Consider the following 7294-nt stretch of genomic DNA (forward strand, 5'->3'; position numbering starts at 1 on the left):
ATTTGTTTTATTGAAAATAATATACTTGTATCCCAAAAATGTTATTCATAAATAATTGAGTTTTAAATTATTTGTACATAATTATTATATTTATCATTTATATAAAAGTTTAACTACATTATTAAAAAAACATTATTTTTTATATTTTAAATTAATTATTTGTGTTTATTATTAAACCATTTTTGATCAAATAAACGCTAAAAAATAATAAAACAACACTGAACATAAATATTTAAAGCAATATTTAAACATTTGTTTCAAAATGATATTAACTACAATTAATAATATCATTAACATAATTCATACTTTAGCAAAGATACATTATGCATTATTTGAACTCGTTTTCCAAATTTTCCAATACATTTATATCATTGATATCATATTTATCAATATTTTTTAATTTGTATTTTTTAACAATTTCACAAATGTCAAAATCACCACACAATGCGATTCTTATTTGTGCTTCGAGGTAGTCGTTTAACATTTTGTTTCTATATTTTGTTTTTATATTTGCCATTGTTGAAAATCCACATTCTGAAAGGACAGAAGTTGGGAATATCGATTTTATCACAGCACAAATTCGATATAAATAAGGAAAGTTGTTTTTGTTAAATTCCAAACCTGTGTATTTTTTTGTATTTAAAAATGGTAATGCATAAAACGCCACAAGCTCACCCATTAATTTTAACGTGACATTTTTATCAAAAATTTCGGTTGTTGTTATTTTCAAAGTTTGTTTATCGACAATTTTCTGAATAGAATAACCAATGTTAAAACCTTTCATTATAAAATTAACGATGTTACGGTTCATTTTTCCTTCCAAAAAATAATCAAATAAATAATCCAATTTATTGAAATCATCAAATTTAACATCAAACACGTCGAACAAATCATTAATAAAATTTCCTGCCAAACTTGTTCTTAAATAACTATTTTTACACACTGAATTATAATAAGGAAAATACATCGATTTTATATAACTTTTATCTCGGTATTGTTTTACAAAGTTTACAAAACAATTAAGTTGTCTTAATATTCCCAAACAATCCAAAATTTCAAGAGTGTTTGTTTGGAGAAGTTTACAAATTGATGAAAATTGTTTTAAAATATCAACCAAAAAAGCCAAATCAATATAAAATTGTTCAGAACTCATTTTTTCAACAATTATTATTGATTTTTTGTTTCTGGGGTAGAATATATTAATGTAAGATATTATACATGAATAATTCAAAAAATGATTTCTAATGAAGTCGCGCGAGTGATCCACCTTGTGATTGAATAACCCAAAATTGATTGACAAGGTGCATTTTGCGTTCTAAAATATGTGTTCATGGTATCTTTAATTTTCGGACTTCCAAATACCCAACTTAAAAACAAATTGACGGTTTCAATAACATGACATTTTTTTAATACTGCTGCACATAAATTTTCTTGATGTAATGCACATTTAATTCTAAAAACTACTCTCACGCCTAAATCAATTAAATTATCAACTAAAATCGTTTTAGTTTTTTCCATAGTTATACACGAGTCAGTTGTCAAATTTGTTATTTTTGTTAAATCTATATGTTCTTGTTCAAAATAATTAATAATTGCACTTTTTGTTGAAATTGCAGAATTATTATGGTTTTTATTGAGAATAATTGTTAATAATGTGTCATGTACGACTAAATTTGAATTGACAATTCTAACAAAAACAATAAGTTGTGATTTTGAAGCACAATCTGTCGTTTCATCAAATTGAACACCAACACACTCTGAATTATTTATTTCTAAAATAGTTTTGTTTTTCAAATAATTCCCAATCAAAATTATGGAATTTCTCATCGCCTTTTCTCCTAATTTCAGTTCACTAACAAATGTGCACAAAACATCAAATTGTGGGTTTTTATAATTCATTTTTTTCAACAAATTTAACAAACAACTCAATGACTCTGAAATTACACTTCCCATTCCAACAGGCAACATTTTCTTTGAAATGATTTTTGCTACAAAATATTTAAATTCTTTTTTCGCTAAAACCCATTCATTTAATGGAGTTATTGTATGAAATTTTGTGTCAAAATTAACCAATTCTTTTTTACTTATTAATGGTATAGTTGGATGCCAAAACTCATAATTAAAAAATGTGTTTTGATGGGAAAGTTCTAAAATTGGTAACATGTTTTCGTTTCGTGATGATTCAAAGATACGTTGTTTAATACACATAAAAGTCTGATGATCTTCTTTAAACGTGTTTATAAACTGTTTGTGAATTCTATTTGTGTGGCTTTTAATATTATCAGTTTCTTTACGACAAATGCTGCACAATTTCTTTCCGTTAAATTCAACAATGAATTCTTTATAATTCATTACACCATGTTATCAATTAAAAAGATTATTTTAAATAATACATTTTTTATTTCTCACAAATGTACAAATATTTTTTATGAAAAGAAATAATGACATTTTTATTTTTCTTGTAATTGTAAGTGATTTATTTTTTGTGTTAATAAATGGTAATAATAATAATGATTTTGTGTTCAAATATAATTAAACATATTTTTATGAATTTATCATTTTTTTAATAAAACGTGTAAACATCTTTTTAAATTTGTGTGTAAATAACTATTATACTCTTTTTTAATATATTTTGTTATTTATTTTTAATAAGAGTAAAAGAAGATTATTTTTCGTATTGTTGTTGTAATAAAATGGGTTTTTATCTTAAAAAGCAAAGAAAAATGTTGATGTGTACACAATAATTTTAAGATATTATGAGTTCTGTTCTATAATTAAAAAAAGGAAGATCGCTTATAAAACCAGTTGTGTATATAAATAAGTTTATATTATATTAAAAATTTTTGATTTGAACACTTTCTTCAAATTTTTTATATTTTATTAAGTGTGTTTTACACACTATTAAATTGTAAAAACAAGATGTATAATAGAAAGATAATTTCGAAATGAATCGTTTTATATGCAACTATTTATATACATTTCCGTAATAATATTATGTTTTATGACTTGTACTAATGTAAATAAAGACAATTAAATGTATATAAAGTATAAAAATGTACAATTTCGTTAAAATTATTTTGATATTTATAAATAATAGCTAACAATTTTGTTATTCCAAAAATCGAATATTCGTTAAACAAAATAAATTATTTTTTTTTGTAAAGTATCATTTTAAAAAATATTTTTATTAATTTAAGATAACATTTAAAGCTTTTAAAACATTTTTGGTAAATTATCATTTGGTGAAATGTTCCCAACTTATTTGAACTGCCACCTGCATGATAAAAAAGTATACCTCCAATAACAGGTAATGCACAATTTCTACTGCTAATAATAGTTGTAATGTCATACATTTCGGGAAATTTTTCATTGTGATTGATTGCGTTTTGTTCGATTCTTTGTTGTGATGTGTTGTGTATTTGTGGTATAACTTCGTTTGTTTGAAAATTACTAACATTCGAATTAGATTCAAATAAATTATTAACACGTTGGATTTGTAGTATTGTTTGAAATGAATTAGAATATATAAATAAATAATAATAATGTTGAAATGGTAAACATTGAGTTATTATATAATAATTGTAACCATACTGTAGATATGCCATATTGCTGTTATATGGTTGCAAAAACGTTTCATTTGTTTGATTTTGAAAATTGGGTGTTGTATCATTAAAAGAGTATATAGTCGGTGAAGTATTAGGTTGATTAAAATAAAAAAAACAAAACTTATTTTAAACAACTTTTTATTTTGTGCAAAATTATTCATATTTATTATAATACTATTGTAAGAATAAATTTGTATATTTTTATAAAAGTTTGTTGATTAGTATTTTTAAAAAATTGTTATCGCCAAAAATCCAATACATGGGTCGGCACAATTCCGTTTTTCTGTGTTATTTTTTTATTTTTTTGTGGCAAATTTTTTGCACATTTTTTTAAACCGATAATTAAAATCTTTTTTCGGCTTTTGCAAGTGACAATTATAGAACAAAGGAGCAGAATAAATGTTATTCAAAATTGTTTTTATATAACATTTTATTTATTAAATTGTTATATCATACAAACAATAGTAAAAACAAGTAATTTTGATGCTATAAAAACTAGTTTAATATTATAGTATTTATATTTTATAATTAATAATTTTAATTATTATTCAACAGTTATTAAAATATAGATAAATTAAAAATAACTATAGTACAGTATTATAAAATTATATTTTTAACGATAATATATTTTTAATACTTATTAATACAATTTTATTAATTAAACAAACAAAACATCATTATTTAATTTTATTAACAAATTAACTAAAATGATAATAATATTAATTGTATATTTACGATTGATTTCAACAAGAAAAAATAAAAAACATTGTTAATAAATAACAGCAATAAAATATCAATAATAATTCTAAATTATAATTAACACTATTTTAAATTTGTTTATTAGTATTTATTAGTAAATTACTAGTTTATTTAAGACATTATTATATTTATTCATTTTATTCCATTGTTTCATTAATCAAGTATTTAAACAATCATTTTATATGAAATTAAATACGATTAAATTATAAATATTAAATTATTTTGAAAATTGACTAAACCAAACCCACCATAAGAAGAATTCAATTAAATTTTTCTTCATTTTATCTTATAAAATGAAGTAATATAAAAATTATCTATTATGGGATTTCAATTTAATTATTAAATTGTTCTAATCAAGTTATAAACTTGGGCCATAAAGTCCGACACATTATTACAGTATTTTTTTCTTTTGTTTTTCGGGATATTAATATATTTTGTCGAAATTTATACCTGTTTTACTTATCATTAATTTCCCTTATTTCGATTTTTTGCGTCTTATTTTTTGATTTTTAATTTTCTACTTACACTACAATTTCCTTATTTCAAAATCATGAAATATTTTGGTTTATAAAACACGAAAAATCAATTTCATACCCAAATTTTATACAAAAATCGCAAATTTAATCAATATTATAACATTTAAAAAATAAAAATAAAATTATTTTTTTTCAATTCGTTGATTTTTACGATAACAACGAAAAACACGACTTAATTATAATTTTATTATTAAATTAAACTAAAAAGTGTATCAAAATTTTATATGGAAACACATGAAATTAATTAAAACACCACAAGTAACAAAAATTTTTTATTTTCGTTATGTTGAAAATATTAAAATATTAATTATAAAAATGTAAATATATTATAATTGATTAATTTTGTTTTTATAAATGAAATATAGGTGATTCGAAATATTAATTGGAATAAAAAATACTTTTTTATTATAAAAAAAATTAACAATTATCACTTGTTTTTATTTGACTTTTATAATATTTAATCATTCCATTATTAATTTATTATAGAATTTGTTTAATTATGACATGAAAAGACAAAGCAAATTACATTATTGTTTCATCACAAAAATATATAACAATAATGACAGTTGTAAATGGAACACTTTTTATCAATTATTGTGATTAAAATAAAATGTATTATAATTATTGTTTTGTTAAACAACAATTATAATCAAAAATTCATATTTTTGTTAATGCTAAAAAACTATTTTTAGTTATCAAAACAAAGTAATTACTTTATTTATAATTTGTGAAAACAATGAATGTTTTAATGAACGTTTTTGTGGGATGAACAAAAAAATAATTGAAGAAAAAACACATCAAAAATAATATAAGAATTATAAATGCTCATAACATTTAGCTCATTTCCCGTTTTTCTTGACATAATTCATTAATTATTTCAATAAAAATTTTAAAAAATAGCAGAAAAACAAATCCGAAAGTCCGATACGTCGGACTTTGTGTCCAGAGTTTAATTGAGTTAATACTTCTAAATATTACCACATGTTTCTAAGAATGATTTTTTGATTATAATCATAAAAAGTAAATTGAAACAAATTTTGTGTAAGATATTTAGAATCATCAGAAAAATTATACAATTTTCTTATATCCCTTTGGTTATTACCGATGACATAAAAACAACACAACTGATTTTTTTAATAATCTATAGTTGTGTTTAAAAATTTAAGAAACATTTTAAACAAATTAGTAATTATGTTTAAAATGGTCACTTAGCGCAGTGGAAGCGCATCTCCCTCCGGAGGAGAAGGCCGTGGGTTCAACCCCCACAGTGACCGTTTTTCATTTTGTTGTAATTTTTTAATTTGTTTTTTTTGTTAATTAAATCATTTTCTTTTTAGTTAAACTCAATATTTATTATTATAAGAAAAGGCAAAACAAACAAAAATAATACAGTAAAACCTTAAAAGAAGGGTACCTCTGAAGAGCGGGTTCTCTCAAGAGCGGGCATTTTTTAGACTGAAACTATAAATAGAGTTCTCTATCGAGTGGTAACTAAAATTTGATTGGCTAAAAATGCCCGCTCTTGAGAGAACAAAATTACCACACATGCCCGCTCTTGGGAGGTTTTACTGTATTTAATAAATAATTAATCACACAAACTGTCTAAAAACTTAAATATAGAATTTTATAATTATTATGAATGGTTGAAAAAAACTATTACAACTTTTTGTAGTTATTAACACGATCAGGCGTTTACCAATATTTTATAACAAAATGCCGAATAACAAAATTGTTTTCAAGTAAATTATTTGTTTTTTTCCCGTTATTTTACTATTTTTTAATTCAATTTTTTCTTATTTAAACTTGAAAACACAAAGCTAACTGGTAAAAAAGTTATTCACTGATTTATTTTAGGGTGGAAAACTCTTATTTCAGGCCAATATAATATCATTTTTGAAAGAAAACCATGCCAAAATTTCTCTGAATTATACTTTTTGGGATTTTTCAGGTTAAAACAGGTCCTTATAAGACAAAAACCAAAGGAGCGCCCAGTTTCGTTACTTCTGTATTTCAATAACAAGGAACAATCGAAACTTCTAAAAACCAAAATCAAATAGAAAAACACGAAAATAAACGGCGGTTGATGATCAAAATAGCTTTTTACACTTGCAAATGTGATAACCGATTAGTACGTATTTCCAATTTTTACCAATAATATAAAAAACAAACAAAAAAACACACAAAAAACAAACACGATACCATGAAACATTAATCGCCTCTGATGCAATATCAACAAACAGTCAATCAAATATTGAATTAATTGCCGACTTAAAAAATTATTAAAAAAAACAATATGAAAATAAAGAACAAATAGGGAAATTGATGTAAAATGTTTTTTGAAAGCAAATTAAGAACGAAACTCAGACAATTATAACCATACAATTCCTATGGACA

Source organism: Entamoeba invadens, assembly GCF_000330505.1.
Source record: "Entamoeba invadens IP1 unplaced genomic scaffold scaff_1105074726637, whole genome shotgun sequence".
Lineage (NCBI taxonomy): Eukaryota > Evosea > Mastigamoebida > Endamoebidae > Entamoeba > Entamoeba invadens.